Raw genomic sequence first — 20305 nt, 5'->3', positions numbered from 1 at the left:
TTATTTTTGTGTATGGTGTTAGAAAGTGTTCTAGTTTCATTCTTTCACAAGTGGTTGACCAGTTTTCCCAGCCCCACTTGTTAAAGAGATTGTCTTTTCTCCTTGTATATTCTTGCCTCCTTTATCAAAGATAAGGTGTCCATAGGTGCGTGGATTTATCTCTGGGCTTTCTATTTTGTTCCATTGATCTATATTTCTGTCTTTGTGCCAGTACCATACTGTCTTGATGACTGTGGCTTTGTAGTAGAGCCTGAAGTCAGGCAAGTTGATTCCTCCAGTTCCATTCTTCTTTCTCAAGATTGCTTTGGCTATTTGAGGTTTTTGTATTTCCATACAAATTGTGAAATTATTTGTTCTAGTTCTCCGAAAAATACCATTGGTAGCTTGATAGGGCGGAGAAGGCAATGGCACCCCACTCCAGTACTCTTGCCTGTCAAATCCCATGGATGGAGGAGCCTGGTAGGCTGCAGTCCATGGGGTTGCTAAGAGTCAGACATGACTAAGCAACTTCACTTTCACTTTTCAGTTTCATGCCCTGGAGAAGGAAATGGCAACCCACTCCAGTATTCTTGCCTGGAGAATCCCAGGGATGGGGAAGCCTGGTGGGCTGCCGTCTATGGGGTCACACAAAGTCGGGCATGACTGAAGTGACTTAGCAGCAGCTTGATAGGGATTGCACTGAATCTATAGATTGCTTTGGGTAGTATACTCATTTTCACTATATTGATTCTTCTGACCCATGAACACAGTATATTTCTCCATCTATTTGTGTCTTCTTTGATTTCTTTCACCAGTGTTTTATTGTTTTCTATATATAGGTCTTTTGTTTCTTTAGGTAGATATATTCCTAAGTATTTTATTCTTTTCGTTGCAATGGTGAATGGAATTGTTTCCCTAATTTCTCTTTCTGATTTCTCATTGTTCGTGTATAGGAATGCAAGGGATTTCTGTGTGTTAATTTTATATCCTGCAACTTTACTATATTCATTGATTAGCTCTAGTAATTTTCTGGTGGAGTCTTTAGGGTTTTCTATGTAGAGGATCATGTCATCTGCAAACAGTGAGAGTTTTACTTCTTTTCCAATCTGGATTCCTTTTATTTCTTTTTCTGCTCTGATTGCTGTGGCCAAAACCTCCAAAACTATGTTGAATAGTAGTGGTAAAACTGGGCACCCTTGCCTTGTTCCTGACTTTAGGGGAAATGCTTTCAACTTTTCACCATTGAGGATGATGTTTGCTGAGGGTTTGTTATATATAGCTTTTATTATGTTGAGGTATATTCCTTCTATTCCTGCTTTCTGGAGGGTTTTTATCATAAATAGATGTTGAATTTTGTCAAAGGCTTTCTCTGCATCAATTGAGATAATCATATGACTTTTATTTGTCAATTTGTTAATGTGGTGTATTACATTGATTGATTTGCTGATATTGAAGAATCCTTGCATCCCTGGGATAAAGCCCACTTGGTCATGATGTATGATCATTTTAATATGTTGTTGGATTCTATTTGCTAGAATTTTGTTAAGGATTTTTTCATCTATGTTCCTCAGTGGTATTGGCCTGTAGTTTTCTTTTTTTGTGGCATCTTTGTCAGGTTTTGGTATTAGGGTGATGGTGGTCTCATTGAATGAGTTTGGAAGTTTACCTTCCTCTGCAATTTTCTGGAAGAGTTTGAGTAGGATAGATGTTAGTTCTTCTCTAAATTTTTGTAGAATTCAGCTGTGAAGCTGTCTGGTCCTTGGCTTTTGTTTGTTGGAAGAGTTCTGATTACAGTTTCAATTTCTGTGCTTGTGATGGGTCTGTTGAGATTTTCTATTTCTTCCTGGTTCAGTTTTGGAAAGTTGTACCTTTCTAAGAATTTTTCCATTTCTTCCAAGTTGTCCATTTTATTTGCATATAGTTGCTTTGCTGGGTAGTTTTGAAAGTTAATGTATTTAGAGAGTCTGACCCAAATGCCTGGCAATAAACAGGCCTATTTATCCAAAAGACCCCACATATTGAAAGTATGTGTGCATGCATGCTCAGTCACTTCAGTTGTGTCTGACTCTTTGCAATCCTATGGACTATGGCCTGCCAGGCTCCTCTGTCCATGGGATTTTCCAGGCAAAAATAGTGGAGTGGTTTGCCATGCCCTCTTCCAGGGGATTTTCCCCACCCAGGGACTGAACTGGAATCTCGTGCATTTACTGGCAGATTCTTTACCTACTGAGCCACCTGGGCAGCCCTATTGAAAGTATATGTATATATAAATAGGTAGACAGCAAGGGCCTACTGTATAGCACAGGGAACTGTATTCAATATCTTGTAATAATAGACAAGAATCTGAAAAAGAATATATATATATGTATATGAAACTGAATTACTTTGCTGTGCAACTGAAACATTGTATATCAACTATACTTCAATTAAAACAAAAGAAAATATTGAGTGGGCCAGACCTGAGCCAGGGCCAAGGGGCTCCACCATCTCTGCACTCAAGGAAGATGCCATTTAGAGGTTCTGTAAATCTCAGCTATTCATAGTAATAGTCCTACTGCTATTACTACTAATAAACAGAATGTTAGGAAATTCTCTAGCCAGAGTGAATGAGCCAAGCCCCATGGAAGCCCGCCTGGGAAAACCAGGATATGAGAGAAGGGAACAGGGTGTGAAGAAAAAATACAGGAGCGAGTGTGTGGTTTACTATAAATCGTCCTTTGATCTTTCTTTCATAGTTGGCTTAGATTTTCCATTTAACTGGATTCAAGAATTCTGTGACTAAAGTATTCATTCACTGAATGGATATTTGTGTGTGTGTACCTATGTATATGAATTCAGGAGGGAGAGATTCAGAGGTGAAATTGATCTAGTCTTTGCCCTCAAGAGGCTTACAGAGGAACTTGATATGCACAAAATATCCTATCACAAGGTTGACTTAGAAGAGACACAGAGGAAGGCCAATGGAGATTCAGACAGAAGCAACAGGCTTCATGGGGAGGTGGCATTTGAATGGACTTAGGGACACATTAGTGAAAGAAGGAAGGAAGAAGCATGACACAGGGAGAGAAATACAGAACGTGAAGTCAGATGACCTGTTTTCAAACCCTGGCTTACGATTTGCACCTACAAAATTTGGTTTCTTTGAGCCTCAGTTTTCTCATCTGTGAAAAGGGGATAATGCTTCCGCATTATTGTGATTGTTTTGTGTGATCATCTTCACCTATACCCACACACAGGTTTCCCTAAAGAGGTCAGAGCCATGGGGCTGAGAAACACCTTCCGAGGTTCCGATGAGTTCACCAGTGAGCTCGTCCTCACTGCTCTCCTCCCTGCAGGGGACACTCAATTCCTTAGGCCTGAAAGGCGTGTGGTAAATGATGATGTTTGGAGAAGGTGATGGCAGTGGTACCACATCCTGCCACTTAATCCACCTGAGATAGAAACAGCACTTCCCGAAATCCCAACCCACTCCCATTCCCAGAGGGAGGACTTTCAGGAACCCTGGGCTGGGCCCAGCATCCAAGCCAGCTTGAGCCACGAGCCCAGGTTGCAAAGATCCCAAAGGGCTGAAGTTGGGCATGGCAGAGACCAGCCGGCTCTTCACCCAACCTGTTTCCTCATCTTCCTGGGCTCACAGCAGACTCCATCCTGGTAGCTGGGTGAGGCCGTGCAGCATAGTTGTAATCAATGCCAAGTGATACTTGTGTCTTCTTTCCAGATCTGACCAATAAAACCCTTCTATACTCTTTCCTTGGGTCATCTGATAGTGATCCCCCAGCATGAATTTGGAAGCTGCTTTAAAGATGACATAGCTGCCACCAGCCAAAGTCTCTGACTGCCTGGAGGATGGCCCTGTCCCCACTCACCACCCTTGAACTCCAATTAGGACCTCCCTGAACTGTTAGATGAGACATGAAATAAACTTCCTTTGTGTTTATCTGTTATACGTTGGGGCCTACTTTCTACAGCAGCAATGCCTTACTAATACACCAGCTTAGGGTCTCTCCTACCTGAGGAGGACCAAAGCAGGAAGGGCTGAAGGAGCAGCTCTCCATCGGTGTCCTTGAAGAAGGCAGGATGTTGTGACCGCGGCGCCTGCATATGAAGTGCAAGCTCTGTGGGGTGTAAATGGAGTTGAGGGTTAGGAGTCAGGCAAAGTAAGGTCAGAAATAAAGGGAGGTGGGTCACAGGGGCTATTGAAAGCAGTGCGGTTGGGCCTAGCTTGTTCCCATGAGTTGAGCTGATTTGAAGGTTGCAGCCATTGCTCTTGTATTTGGGTCTGCCTCACCCCTGGCTTATACCTCCTGCCTTGGACCCAACCCCTGCCTCAAGCCCAGGGCTTGGTCACTAGGATCCCCTGTTATCCCCTGGGTCCTGACTGGTACCCAGTGTGCAGCCTTATGGTCCAATCTGTTTTCCAGATGAGGAAAAGCAGACCCAGAAAAATGAAGGGACTAATTCATAAAGCCCAGATTGATCTTTCCACCTGGCCTTGGCCAGCAAGCACAATTTCCAGCAAAGTCCTGCCTCTTTAATGCCCTGGCCAGAGTCTCCCCAAAGGACGGCTTCTGGCAAGCTGGATTTCCAAGCCTGGCCATTGAGAATGAAAAAGAGCTGGTTTCTTCTGGTCCCAAAGATAAACAAGCTGGTCAGTTTTCTGTCGGTCCCAAGGCAGCGCTCTCCTGCCCTGGAGCCAAGCAGACACTGGGCAGTCTGTGTGCAGGGCCGAGGCTGCAGCACCCACCGGCTTGTAACGGCTTCACAACTTCTCGGAGGGAGCTGGCATCCACTCAGACCGCTCGGGAGGGAGGAGAGGATGCTGAAGACAGAACTGTGCTTCTCGTAAAGGTCTGTCCTAAAAATAAAGACAGGGTTAACCTAGCGAGGGTCTGCAGGGATGTTGGTCTGAGTAGAGAAGTGGATTAGTCTGAATTCTCCAGTTAAACGGAGCTAATAGAATATATATGTTATAGATATATATATGCAAATGGTCTTCTTCTTTCTTATTTCTTTGGCTGTTATGAGTCTTAGTTGCAGCACCCAGGGTCTCCAATCTTTGGTGTGGCATGTGGAATCTTATAGTTGAAGCACCCAGGATCTAGTTCCCTAACCAGGGATCGAACCTGGGTCCTCCTGCATTGGGAGCTTGGAGTCTTAGCCACTGGAGCACCAGGGAAGTCCCTACATACATATGTTTATACAACATATTCATGTAGATACATATAACATATACTTTGACTATGTAATATACCTGGGCTTCCCAGGTGGCGCTAGTGGTAAAGAACCTGCCTGCTAATGTAGGAGACGCAGATTCAATCCCTGGGTTGGGAAGATCCCCTGGAGAAGGAAATGGCAACCCACTCCAGTATTCTTGCCTAGGGAATCCCACGGACAGGGGAGCCTGGTGGGCTATAGTCCATGGGATCATAAAGAGTTGGACACGACTGAAGCAACTTAATACTACGTAGTGTACCTGTAGATAGAGAACATCCATGGGTATGCCTGGTAGCTCAGCTGGTAAAGAATCTGTCTGCAGTAAAGGAGACCCCGGTTTGATTCCTGAGTTGGGAAGATCCACTGGAGAAGGGAAAGGCTACCCACTCCAGTATTCTTGGGCTTCCCTGGTGGCTCAGCTGGTAAAGAATCCGCCTGCAATGCGGGAGATCTGGGTTGGATCCCTGGGTTGGGAAGATCCCCTAGAGAAGGGAACAGCTACCCTCTCCAGTATTCTGGCCTGGAGAATTCCATGGACTGTATAGTCCATGGGCTCGCAAAAGTCAGACACGAATGAGCAGCTTTTACTTTGACTTCTTTCACTTCATAGACATAGAGCATACATAAATATATACACACTGATATACGTATACAACTATACATATGTATAATAAGGAATTGGTTCATGCGATATGGAAGCTGAGAAATCCCATGATCTGCAGTCAGCAAGCTGGAGACCCTGGAAAGCCCATGGTATAATTCCAGTCCAAAAGGTCTGAGAACTGAGAGAGCCAGTGGTATAAGCATGAGTTTGAGTTCAAAGGCAGGAGAAGATCAATGTCCCACTTAAAAAAAAAAAAGTAGAAACCAACCACAATATTGTAAAGCAATTATCCTCCAATTAAAAATACATTTTTAAGAGAATTAAAAATAAATTTTAAGAGGATAATTACTTTACAATATTATGTTGGTTCCTGCCCTACATCTATATGAATGAGCCTATGTACTCTACCACTTGAACTTTCCTCCTACCTCTCACCCATCTCGCCCCTCTAGGTTATCACAGAGCACCCATTTTTTAAAAAATGAACTTATTTATTTTAATTGGAGGCTAATTACTTTACCATACATTGACATGAATCAGCCATGGGTGTACATGTGTCCCCCATCCCAAACCCCCCTGCCACCTCTCTCCCCATCCCATCCCTCTGGATTGTCCCAGTGCACTGGCTTTGAGTGCCCTGTTTCATGCATGGAACTTGGACTGGTGATCTGTTTCACATATGGTAATATACATGTTTCAATGCTATTCTCTCAAATCATCCCACCCTCGCCTTCTCCCATAGAGTCCAAAAGTCTGTTCTTTATATCTGTATTTCTTTTGCTGTCTCACGTATAGGGTCATCATTACCATCTTTCTAAATTCCATATATATGCATTAATATACTATATTGGTACTTTTCTTTCTGGCTTCCTTCACTCTGTATAATAGGCTCCAGTTTAATCCACCTCATTAGAACTGATTTAAATGTGTTCTTTTTAATGGCTGAGCAATACTCTGTTGTGTATATGTACCACAGCTTTCTTATCCATTCATCTGCTGATGAACATCTAGGTTGCTTCCATGCCCTGGCTATTGTAAACGTGCTGTGATGAACATTGGTGTCTCTTTCAATTCTGGTTTTCTCGGTGTGTATGTCCAGTAGTGGGATTGCTGGGTCGTATGGCAATTCTGTTTCCAGTTTTTTAAGGAATCTCCACACTGTTCTCCATAGTGGCTGTCCTAGTTTGCATTCCCACCAACAGTGTAAGAGGGTTCCCTTTTCTCCACACCCTCTCCAGCATTTATTGCTTGTAGACTTTTGAATAGCAGCCATTCTGACCAGCGTGAGATGGTACCTCACTGTGGTTTTGAGTTGCATTTCTCTGATAATGAGTGATGTTGAGCATCTTTTCATGTGTTTGCTAGCCATCTGTATGAAATAGCACCAGTTTGAGTTGCCTGAGTCATACAGGAAATTCCCACTGGCTGTCTATTTCACATTCAGTTCAGTCGCTCCATCTTTGCAACCCCATGGACTGCAGCACGCCAGGATTCCCTGTCCATCACCAACTCCCCGAGCTTGCTCAGACTCATGTCCATAGAGTCGGTGATGCCATCCAACCATCTCATCCTCTGTCGTCCCCTTCTGTTTCCCTGCTACTCTCTCCACTCATCCCAGCCTCTCCTTCCCTCACTGTGTCTACAAGTTTGTTCTTTGTGTCTGCATCTCCATTGCTGCCCTGCAGATCATATATAGGCATTAATATATGGTATTTGTTTTTCTCTTCTTGACTTACTTCACTCTGTATAATATGCTCTAGGTTCATCCATCTTAATAGAACAGACTCAAAAGCATTCCTTTTTATGGCTAAGTAACATTCCATTGTATGCTGCTGCTGCTGCTAAGTTGCTTCAGTCGTGTCTGACTCTGTGCAACCCCACAGACGGCAGCCCACCAGGCTCCGCCGTCCCTGGGATTCTCCAGGCAAGAATACTGGAGTGGGTTGCCATGTCCTTCTCCAATGCATGAAAGTGAAAAGTGAAAGTGAAGTCGCTCAGTTGTGTCCGACTCTTAGAGACCCCATGGACTGCAGCCTACCAGGCTCCTCCATCCATGGGATTTTCCAGGCAAGAGTAATTCCATTGTATAGTCCTACTTAAATACAGGCAGAGAGAGCGAATTCTCCCTTAGTCTGCCTTTTGTTCTATTCAGGTCTCCCAGGGATTGGATGAGGTCCACACACGTTGAGGAGGGCTTTACTAGTTGTACTAATTCAAATGGTAATCACATGTGGAAATACCCTCACAGAATAACCTTTAACCAAATATCTGGCACCCCATGGCCTGGTCAAGCTGAGACATAAAATTAACGTCATAAGAAGGGATGGAACCACACAGAGGTTCCTGACTAGGGTAACCAGACTAACAAAAGCGTGCAAAGCAAGCCTTCTCCTAAGGAAATCTGCTTCCCGATAAAATCAAAGCTTTCAGCTTCTGATCAATCTATTAGGTTAAGGAAGGTTCTGAGGAACTGACAACTGGATGCAAATCCAGGTAAACAACAGAAAGAACATATTGGTTTTTGTACCTGGAAATTTTCTAAGTGTGAGGTTCAGACAAAGCTTCATCCAGTGGTTCAAATATGGCACTACGAATCCAGTTTCTTTCTGTCTCTCTTCTCTGCCTTCCACGGAATCATTGGGTTGTCTGAATTAGCAAGAAAGAACTACAGGCTGTCTACTGAAATTTGAATTTCAGATTAACAATGAATTTTTTTTTTTAGTATAAATATGTCTCATGCAACATTTGGGACCTATTTATACTAAAAATTATTTGTTGTTTATCTGAAATTCAAATTCCTCAGGGTGTCTTATATTTTATCAGACAACCCTATCCTAAGCCTTGTCTCTCCGTCTCCCACCCCCCGCCCCAGCTTTGTTTGGTAGCTCCTATAAATAAGAGGGGACCATTCTTTTCCAGAGCCTTAAGCAAACACCTCCTTGTATCTTCTTAGCCTGAAATGCCTGTTTCTGAACCAGTTTCTTTCCTGTGGCTGGGGAATAAGATAAACTGATGGGCTTAGTGAGGAGGCCAGAGATCTTTTGGGAAAGGAGAAGAGGAAAACAGATGTTTTGGTGGCATCCAACAGATGTCTACTATATTGGACTTTCCAGTTATCAGTCACAGAATCCATGCTCCTCAAGTTTGGATGGGACCCTACAGACCACTTAGTCCAACCTGTGATGTGATGCCTGAATCCCCTCCCATAATATCCTAGTCTTTATGTTCATATCTCTATTGACAGGAACTCAGTTTCCTCCATGGAGCTCCTTCCATCAACAGCCTTGCCTGTTGGAAAGTTCTAGCTGAAATCTTTCTTTTCTTGCATCTTCCATTCATTGATTTCAGTGCTAACTAGAGGTGTTTACAGGGCGATTTTCTTTTTCTTTTGGATGTGCTGGGTCTTCATTGTTTTGCAGGCTTTTCTCTTGCCGAGACCACAAGCTACTCTTCATTGCAGCGCTCAGGCTTCTCATTGCAGGGGCTTCTGTTGTTGGGGAGCACGGGCTCTTGGGTGCGTGGGCTTCAGTACTTGCAGCACGTGGGCTCAGTAGTTACGGTTCCTGGGCTCTAGAGGACAGGCTCAGTAGTTGTGGCTCAGGGACTTAGTTGCTCTGCAGCATGTGAGATCTTTCTGAACCATGGATCGAACCCATGTCTCCTGCATTAACAGGCAGATTGTTTACCACTGAACCACCAGGGAAGCCCTACAGGGTAATTTTCTAAACCAACTTGGAATGAATGAGACCTAGTATGCACCTTGGCTGTGTGCTTTCACATTTCATCTCATTTCATCCTCCCAACACCCTGGAAAGCTAGTCCTTTCTGATGGATACAGAAACTTGTAAAGTAAGCCCCTTGCCCTGATTACACAGCTAGTACCCTAGCTGGATTTGATCACACCTTAGCCCTGGTGTACCCAGAGGAAAAAACTTAGCCCTGGTGTCCCACCCACCTGCCCCTCCATGAGGATGAGGAACCTACAGTCTTTCACATACTTGATGACAGTGTCGCAGTTCCCTTGTTCTCTTAGGACCTTGTTTTCAGGGACTCTCACTCCTTAAGGCTGGTATCCCAGGCAGAACATGCTGCTCAGATGTGATCAAGGGTGAAAGAGTTGCAGAGGAGGAGATGCAAGTAGTCCAGAGAGCTTCATATGCAAACCATTCATTGGTTGATTCCATTCACTTGTCAACAGAAGCTGAGTGCCTGGTATGTGTACAAACTCTGTGAGGCATGGAGGATGAGGACAGAAAGAGTGAAAAAAGAGAGAGGGAAAGTGAGAGAGAAGATATGGTCTATAGTAAGAAGGAGCTCATGGCCTAGAATGGGAAACAGATGTGAAATCAACAGTTACAATAAAATGTGATATATACATACTTGACTGGATCAGCATGAGTAGAATGCTATGGCTCTGGTCATGGGAAGTCAAGGGGAAAGGTGCCCTCCAGGCAGGAGGAGGAGTCTAGGCAAAGCACAGGATGGTGAGTTCCTGCCTCAGAAGGTGAAGGGAGACACTAGATGGGAAAGTACTTGGTTGAAAGACCACTGTGTACATAAACCAGTGGGATGCTAACAATATGAAGGAGTTTTACTCTTGGGCTGGGCCTGCCTTCTTGAAAGCCCATACTGCTTCTGCAGGAAACTCTCTCCATGCATTTTGATAAATTTATTCCCACAGAGGAAACTGGGTTTTGGCATTTAAAAACATCATAAATGGGCCAAGGACACAGGCAGTTCACACAAAAGGAAGTATGGTTAGTAAACAAACATGAGGAAACACAGTGAACCTGGCCAGTAATCAAAGAAATGCAAATTGAAACCACTGAGGTGCACATTTCCACTGATTAAATGAACAGTCATGGTCAAAAGGATCAGATGGTTATGCTTCATCCTGGTGAGTTCTGGGGGAAAGGAGTGGCTCCCACACTGTGGGAGGTGGACCAGCTACAAGATCTTCAGGGCTTAGTACAAACTGAAAATGCAGGGTCTCTGGTTCAAAAATTATTAATAATTTTAAGACAGCAATAGCAGAGCATTAAACCAAATGCTGGACCCTACCAAGTCCTTGTTGGATGTTGTATAAATGAGTACAGCCCTCTTACGGGAGAAGAGCAGTCCCTTCTTCCACCCAGTGTCAGTCCCCCTACCTGCGTTTCCAACCTCGTCCCCTCCGATCTGCTCAGGGACTTTATTGTCTGTTGTCACTTCTCCCTTGAAATTCATTCTCTTACTAGTGACCAAGCTTTCTCACCAGTGTTCAACATACACACAAGCCCTCCTTATGAAAATAAAAACAGAAATAAAAACCATACCTCAGGCTTCCACCCCACTTCCTCCAGCTACTCTCCCAGGCCCTTGTCTCAGCCATGCTTCTAGAAGGGTCTGTATGGACATGCTCTCTCTGTGTCCTTGTTTCCTCTTCATTTATCCAGGCTGTTTTTCCCTCCATCATTACAGGTCTTGCCAAGGTCGCCATTGATTGTGAGTCATTTGCTAGGACCTTTCGGCATCGTTTGACACTAGTGACCACTCTCTCCTTCCTCTCCCCGCCTTCGCTTGGCGGCCGTGACATCATGTCCCGGCTTTCCGCCCATGTTCCCTTCTGTCTCCTTAGCCAGCAGTCTCCCTCCATCTGAAAGTGAAAGTTCCCCACTTACCTGGTCTAGACTTTGCTCACCCTCAGCCTTTCTCTTTGGGCAAGCTCATCCATACCTGTGGCTTTAGTCACCCTCTGTATGTGGATGACTCATAAGTCCATGGCTGTAAACCAAACTCTGTTCTGAGTCTCAGACCCACGGTCCAACTGCTCAGTTGACAGAGCTTCTTCTCTCAAAAACACCTTGAACTCCTTATGTAGAGTATCACCGGATGGGGGTCCCCTTTCATTTTTTTCTGGATCTGTGAAGGGCACCACAGCGCAGTTCATCCTATTCCGAACACCAGAAATCGAGCAGTTGCTCTTCAAGTACCCTTCTCCTTCCTTTCCCCCACACGTCTTAAATCAACTGCCAAGTCTTGTCAATCTTACCTCCACAATATTTCCTAAATGTGTCCACTTAAACTCCATTTCTCTCCCTATTCACATTATCTAAGCAATTATCATCCTTCAGCTTGACCACCACAACAGCTGCTTGCTGGTACCACCATCTCTCCTCAAAGCCCTTCCCCCTGTGAACTACAGCCAACACGAGTGTTTCAAAGTCCACAGCCAGTTCAGGGGTCCCAGGCTCTCAGGATAAATACCAACACCTTTCTAATGGTTCACAGGCCCTGCCTGGTCTTGCCTCAGGCTCTCCCAGTTATTTGAGCTCGGGCCTTTGTGGTTTCCCTAGGTCTGCCAAAAGGCATTTGTACAGGCTACTCTCTCTGTCTAGAATGTTCTTTCTTCTCTTTCATTCAAATTAGCTCCTAGTTGTCCTTACTCCCCAGATCAATCACTTTTTCCTTAGGAAATCCTTTCATTCACCAAGCAAAGTAGGATTCTACCATAAAATACTTTTATAGCTTCATGTCTCTCTCTTTAGTAATGCTTAGCATGGTTATAATTTTATCCATCCGTGTGATAACCTGATCAAGTCTGTCTCCCTAACTAGAGGGTAGGGCTCATGAGTGTAGACTGTATGTTCTTCTTCACTGTTGTATCCCCAGTGATTAATCAGTGTCTGATCAGAAGAAAGTGCTCAATAAATATTTGGTGAATGAATGAATGGAAATCCATTTAACAGTATATTTTGAGAACTATGGAAATGTTCGTGTTTTGATCCAATAATCTCACTTGTAGGAATTTATACCAAGGAAGTAATCAAACAGAGAGAACATTTTTTATACATGAAGATATTACCACATTCTTTCTTAGTAGAACATTTTTAAAAGACATGTAGATGTCCATCTGTATGAGAAATGTCATAGAGTAGTACACCCACAAAATAAACAACACAGTCATTTAAAAATAATTGTGAAGACTAAGTAGCAATATGGAAAACAGTTTTCAATATTACAATTGCTTTTCAAAAGCTGAATGCAAAATTGCAGTTTTACAACTATGTAAAAATGTTTTATGCATGCAGACAAGTACCAGATGGGAACAAGGAAAAATAAATGAGTTGATTTGTCAGAAAAAGTGGATCATGATTGAATTTTCCATTTCATTTTGATTCCTCTTAGTGTAGTTATATTGTTTTTGCTCAAATAATACTTTAATGTATTCTGTGAGTTTCATCTACAATCATAGGCTGAATGAAATGGCTGTGTTAAGCTGAGGATCCATCAAAGCACAAAAGCCTAATAAATAGTGTTACTTTAGAACAGCCTATTAACTACTATTAAAATAGATCCCATGATTATACCTAATGTTCATAATATGTTATGTGTGGACGTGTTCTGTTTGCCTTGGGTAAATACGTAGGAGTAGGTGAGATGCACTGTATGGTAGGTGTGTGTCTAACTCTTAATTTTACCTGTTTATTTCTGGCTGCGCTGGGTCTGCTGCTGCTCGGGGTTTCTCTCATTGTGGTGAGCAGGGGGCTACCCTCTGGTCGCAGCTCTCGGGCTTCTCATTGTGGTGGCTTCTCTTGCTGGGGAGCACGGCCTGTAGGGCATGCAGGCTTTCACTAGTTGCAACATGTGGGCACGGCCCAAGGGTTCAGTCAGCTGTGGCCCCCTGGCTTTAGCAGGCTCAATAGTTTTGGCGCACTGACTTAATTGCTCCATGGCATGTGGGATCTTCCTGACCCAGGGATCAAACCCGTATCTCCTGCATTGGCAGGCGGAATCTTTACCGCTGAGCCACCAGGGAAGTCCAGGTGTGTGTTTAATGTTTATTTTCCCCAGTTCACTGTGAACCAGTTGTTGTTATGATCATTTTATTTAAAAAAATTGTATATATTTAAGGTGTATAGCATGATGACTTGATAAACATATACATATTTTTAAAACTATTGAAGTATAGCTGATTTACAATGCTGTGTTAATTTTTGCTGTACAGCAAAGTGATTCGGTTATACACACACACACACACACACATATATTCTTTTCGTGTTCTTTTCCATTATGGTTTATCACAAGCTATTGAATATAGTTTCCTATGCTATATAGTAGGACCTTGGTATTTATCCATCCTATGGATAATAGCTTGCATCTGCTAATCCCAACCTCCCAGTCTTTCTCCCACCCCAACCCTCTCCCCCCAGGCAACCACAAGTCTGTTCTTGATGTCTGTGAATCTGTTTTTGTTTTGTAGATAAATTCCTTTGTGCCATATTTTAGATTCCACGTGTAAGTACATGCAGGCATGCTAAGTTGTTTCAGTCGTGACCAGCTCTGTGTGACCAATGGACCGTAGCCCACCAGCCTCCTCTGTCCATGGGATTCTCCAGGCCAGAATACTGGAGTGGATTGCCCTGCCCTCTTCCAGCACATACAAGTGATATCATATGATATTTGTCTTTCTCTTTCTGACTTACTTCCCTTAGTATGATAATCTCTAAATCCGTGTTGCTGCAAATGACATTATTTTGTTCTTTTTTTGGCTTAGTACTATTCCATTGTGCACATATACCTCATCTTTTTATCCATTCATCTGTCTGTGGACATTTAGGTTGCTTCCATGTCCTGGCTAATGTGAACAGTGCTGCTGTGAACACAGGATGATATATGTGTACATACCAAAATGATTACTGCAGTCAAGCTGGTGAACCTATCATCTCATCACGTAATTATCTTTTTTTTCAGTGTGACTAGAGTACCTAAAGTCCAGTTTTTTGGCAAATTTCCAGTATTCAACACATTATTTTTAAGTATAGTGATCGTCATGTACATTAGCTCTCTCGAACTTTTCCTCTGACATAACTATAACTTGGTATACTTTGACCAACATGTCTCCATTTCCCCTACCTCCCTGCCCACTATTCTACCATCTGCTTCTATGGGTTTGACTCTTAGATTCAGTATATAAGTGAGATCAGGCAGTGTTTATCTTCCTATGCTTAGGTTTCACTTAGTATAATGTCCCCAGGTTCATCCATGTTGTCACGAATGACTGAAAAAGCTGGATGATATTCCTGTGTGTGAGTGTGTGTGTGTCTGTGTGTATAATCTTTATCCATTCATCTGTTGATTCACACTTAGGTTGATTCCATGTCCTGGCTATTGTGAGTAATGCCACAATGAACACGAGAATGCAGATAGCGCTTCAAGTTTCTGGCTTCACTTTTTTTGGTATGTACTCAGAGGTGGGATTGCTGTATCATAATATTAGTTCTATTTTTAATCTTTTGGGGGGAGACCTCCATAGTGTTTTTCTTCATTTAAATTCCCATCAACAATGTACACGCGTTCCCTTTTCTCCACACCCTCACAAACATTTTTTTTTTTTTGATAATGGCCATTCTAATAGTAGTGAGGTGATATCTCACTATGGTTTTGGTTTTCATTTCCCTAATGATTAGTGATGTTGAACATCTTTCCATATACCTGCTGGATATTTGCATACCTTCTTTTGAGAAATGTCTATTCAGGTTCTTTGCCCATTTTAAAATCAGGACGTTTATTTCTTGCTGTTGAGTTAACTGAGTTCCTTGTATATTTTAAATATTAACCTCTTATCTGACATATGGTTTACAAATGTTTTCTCCCCTCTATAGGTTGTCTTTTCACTTATTGGTTGTTTCATTTTCTGTACTGCAGGTTTTTCGTTTGATGAGATCCTACTTCTCTGTTTTTGCTTTTGTTGCCTGTGTTTTTGGGTCATATTCCCCCAAAAATCTGCCCAGGCCAATATCAAAAAGCTTTCCCTATGTTTCCTTCTAGTACTTTTAACGTTTTGGGACTTACATTTAAGTATTTATTACATTTTGAGTTGATTTCTGTATATGGAGTGAGATGGGATAAAATAGGGAACAGTTTCATTCTTTTGCACATGGATAGCCAGCTTTGCCAACACCCGACAGTTCTTTATTAAAGAACTGTCCTTTCCTCATTGTGTGTTCTTGGCATCTTTGTCAATGCAAATTGACCATAGATTTATTTCTGGGGTCTGTAGTATGTTCCACTGGTCTATGTATCTCTTTTCATGTGTTTTGATTACTATCGTGTTGTGTTATATTTTGAAATCAGGTAGTGTGATGCCTTCGACTTTGTTCTTTTTGCTCAAGATTGCTATAGCTATTCACAATCTTTGGTGGTTCCATATTAATTTTAAGATTTTTTTTTCTATTTCTGTGGGAAAATGCCATTAGAATTATGTTTGGATTACGTTGATTCTGTAGATTGCTTGGGTAATACAAACATTCTAACTATATTCATTTTTCTAATCCATGAACATGGGATATCTTATCATTTATTTTTGTCTTCAGTTTCTTTCATCAATGTTCTATGGTTTTCAGATATAGATACCTTACCTCCTTGGTTAAATTTATTGTAAAGTATTGTTGATGCTATTGTCAACAGGATTATTTTCTTAATTTCTTTTTTGTATTGTTCCTTAATTAGTATATGGCCTTCCTTCCCTTGTGGCTCAGCTGGTCAAGAATCTGCTTGCAATGCAGGAGACTGGGGTTTAATCCCTGGTTTGGGAAGATCCTCTAGAGAAGGAAAAGGCTACCCACTCCAGTATTCTGGCCTGGAGAACTTCATGGACTGTTTAGTCCATGGAGTCGCAAAGAGTCGGACACGACTGAGTGAATTTCACTTTCACTTTAATTAGTATATGGAAATGAAGTGATTTTTCTTGATTTTATATCCTGTTAGTTCAGTTCAGTTGTTCAGTCATGTTCAACTCTTTGTGACCCCATGGACTGCAGCATGCCAGGCTTCCCGTCTATCACCAACTCCCGGAGCTTGCTCAAACTCATGTCCATTGAGTCAGTGATGCCATCCAACCATCTTATCCTCTGTAGTCCCCTTCTCTTCCTGCCTTCAATCTTTGCCAGCATCAGGGTCTTTTCCAATGAGTCAGCTGTTCGCATCAGGTGGCCAAAGTATTGGAGTTTCAGCTTCAGCATCAGTCCTTCCAATGAATATTCAGGACTGATTCCCTTGAGGATTGACTGGTTTGATCTCCTTGCAGTCCAAGGGACTCTCAAGAGTCTTCTCCAACACCACAGTTCAAGAGCATCAATTCTGCAATGCTCAGCTTTCCTTATGGTCCAACTCTCACATCCATACATGACTAGTGGAAAAACCATAGGTTTGACTAGACAAACCTTTGTTAGCAAAGTAATGTCTATGATTTTTAATATATTGTCTAGGTTTTTTTCCAATATTTCTTTTTTTAATTTATTTTTTTTATTGAAGGATAATTGCTTTACAGAATTTTGTTGTTTTCTGTCAAACCTCAACCTGAATCAGCCATAGGTATACATATATCTGCTCCCTTTTGAACTTCCCTCGCATCTCCCTCCCCACCCTACTCTCCTAGGTTGAGCCCCTGTTTGAGTTTCTTAGCCATACAGCAAATTCCCGTTGGCTATCTATTTTACATATGGTAATGTAAGTTTCCATGTTAGTCTCTCCATACATCTCACCCTCTCCTCCCCTCTCTCCATGTCCATCAGTCTATTCTCTATGTCTGTTTCTCCACTGATGCCCTGTAAATAAATTCTTCAGTACCATTTTTCCAGATCCTGTATAAATGCGTTAGAATACAATATTTATCTTTCTCTTTCTGACTCACTTCACTCTGTATAATAGGTTCTAGGTTCATCCATCTTATTAGAACTGACTCAAATGTGTTCCTTTTTATGGCTGAGTCATATTCCATTGTGTATATGTACCACAACTTCTTTATCCATTCATCTGTTGATGGGCATCTAGGTTGCTTCCATGTTCTAGCTATTGTAAATAGTGCTGCAGTGAACAATGGGTTACATGTGTCTTTTTCAATTTTGGTTTCCTCAGCGTATATGCTTAAGAATGGGGTTGCTGGGTCATATGGTGGTTTTATTCCTAGTTTTTTAAGGAATCTCCATGCTGTCTTCCATAGTGGGTGTATCAATTTACATTCCCACCAACAGTGCAAGAGTGTTCCCTTTTCTCCACACCCTCTCCAGCATTTATTGTTTGTAGACTTTTTGATGAGGGCCATTCTGACTGGTGTGAGGTGATAGCTCATTGTAGTTTTGATTTGCATTTCTCTAATAATGAGTGATGTTGAACATCTTTTCATGTATTTGTTAGCCATCTATATGCCTTCTTTGGAGAAATGTCTGTTTAGGTCTTTTGCCCACTTTTTGATTGGGTTGTTTGTTTTTCTGGTATTGAGTTATATGAGCTGCTTGTATATTTTGGAAATTAATCCTTTGTCAGTTGTTTCATTTGCTATTGTTTTCTCCCATTCCAAGGGTTGTCTTTTTACCTTGCCTATAGTTTCCTTTGCTGTGCAAAAGCTTTTAAGTTTAATCAGGTCCCACTTGTTTACTTTTGCTTTTATTTCCATTATTCTAGGAGGTGGATCATAGAGGATCTTACTTTGGTTTATGTCATTGAGTGTTCTGCCTGTGTTTTCCTCTAAGAGTTTTATAGTTTCTGGTCTTACATTAAGGTCTTTAATCCATTTTGAGTTTATCTTTGTGTATGGTGTTAGGAAGTGTTCTAGTTTCATTCTTTTACATGTAACTGTCCAGTTTTCCCAGCACCATTTATTGAAGAGGCTGTCTTTGCTCCATTGTATTTTCTTGACGAGTCACTCCAAAGGTTTTTAATTTTGTTTATCTTCTCAAAGAACCAGCTTTTAGTTTTATTAATGTTTACTATTGTTTCTTTCATTTCTTTTTCATTTATTTCTGCTCAGATCTTTATGATTTATTTCCTTTTACTAATTTTGAGATTTTTTTGTTCTTCTTTTTCCAGTTCCTTTAGGTGTAAAGTTAGGCTATCTATTTGATGCTTTGCTTGTTTCTTGAGGTAGGATTGTATTGCTATAAACTTCCCTGTTCTGTTCAGTTCAGTCACTCAGTCATGTCTGACCCTTTGCAACTCCATGAACTGCAGCACGCCAGGCCTCCCTGTCCATCACCAACTCCCAGAGCTTACCCGAACTCACGTCCATTGAGTTGGTGATGCCATCCAACCACCTCATCCTGTCATCCCCTTCTCCTCCTGCCATCAATCTTTCCCAGCATCAGGGTCTTTTCAAATGAGTCAGCTCTTTGCATCAGGTGGCCAAAGTATTGGAGTTTCAACTTCAACATCAGTCCTTCCAATGAACATCCAGGACTGACCTCCTTTAGGATGGACTAGTCGGATCTCCTTGCAGTCCAAGGGACTCTCAAGAGTCTTCTCCAACACCACAGTTCGAAAGAATCAATTCTTCCGCACTCAGCTTTCTTTAGAGTCCAACTCTCACATCCATACATGACTACTGGAAAAACCATAGCCTTGACTAGACAGACCTTTGTTGGCAAAGTAATGTCTCTGCTTTTTAATATGCTGTCTATGTTGGTCATAACTTTCTTTCAAAGGAGTAAGCGTCTTTTAATTTCATGGCTGCAATCACCATCTGCAGTGATTTTGGAGTCCCCCAAAATAAAGTCTGACACTGTTTCCCCATCTATTTGCCATGAAGTGATGGGACTAGATGCCATGATCTTAGTTTTCTGAATGTTGAGCTTTAAGCCAACTTTTTCACTCTCCTCTTTCACTTTCATCAAGAGGCTCTTTAGTTCTTCACTTTCTGCCATAAGGGTGATGTCTTCTGCATATCTGAGGTTATTGATATTTCTCCCGGCAGTCTTGGCATTAAATCTTGCACAGCTTTTGTCAAATTTACCCCTAAGTATTTCTTATTTTTGATAACACACCGTTTTTAAAGAATTATATCAGCAAAAATACTGCCAGTTCAGGCTGAAAGGGACAGAGACAGTAAAAAAATGAAAAGAAGTTTTTGCACTCCTAGAATTCTGCTGGTAGGGAGCAGGCTGATAAAACGGCTCAGCACAAATATGTGCTTCCTTTCATTATTTTCTAAAGTAATTGACTAATTTTTTTTAATTGAAGTATAGATGAATTTACAATGTTGTGTTAATTTCTGATGTACAGCAAAGTGATTCAGTTTTTACATACAGACACACATATATACCCATATATGTGTATATACACATTCTTTTAATATATTCTTTTATATTATGGTTGATCATCAGATAGTGAATACAGTTCTCTGTACTATACAGCAGCACCTTGTTGTTCATCCATCCTGTATATAATAGTTTACATCTGCTAACCCCAGCCTCCCACTCCACCCCTCCCTCTTGGCAACCACAAGTCTGTTCACTATGTCTGTGAGTCTGCTGCTGTTTCATAAGTAGGTCCATTTTTGTTATATTTTAGGTTTCACACATAGGTGATGTGGTATGTGTCCTTCTCTTTCTGACTTACTTCACTTAGTATAGATGATAATCTCCAGTTGCGTCAACGTTGCTGCATATAGCATCATTTTGTTCTTTCTTATGGCTGAGTAGTATTCCATTGTGTGTATATCTTACATCTTTATCCACTCATCTGTTGATGGAC

At 41.8% G+C, this 20305-nt stretch overlaps 1 long non-coding RNA gene across 1 annotated transcript; it reads right to left on the bottom strand.

The window, feature by feature from the left end:
• Window positions 1-4008: 4008 nt before the first annotated feature.
• LOC120852522 lies at window positions 4009-11315 on the bottom strand. Its single transcript, XR_005718583.1, has 3 exons — window positions 11113-11315; window positions 4724-4834; window positions 4009-4094 (listed from the first exon to the last, which is right to left on the bottom strand). It is a non-coding gene; the product is annotated as an uncharacterized LOC120852522 (long non-coding RNA).
• Between the last annotated feature and the right edge of the window lie 8990 nt (window positions 11316-20305).

This window comes from Oryx dammah, unplaced genomic scaffold, assembly GCF_014754425.2.
Source record: "Oryx dammah isolate SB20612 unplaced genomic scaffold, SCBI_Odam_1.1 HiC_scaffold_26, whole genome shotgun sequence".
Taxonomy (NCBI): domain Eukaryota; kingdom Metazoa; phylum Chordata; class Mammalia; order Artiodactyla; family Bovidae; genus Oryx; species Oryx dammah.
Note: the sequence above shows the minus strand (reverse complement) of the source record. Positions and strands in the feature narration are given on the sequence as shown.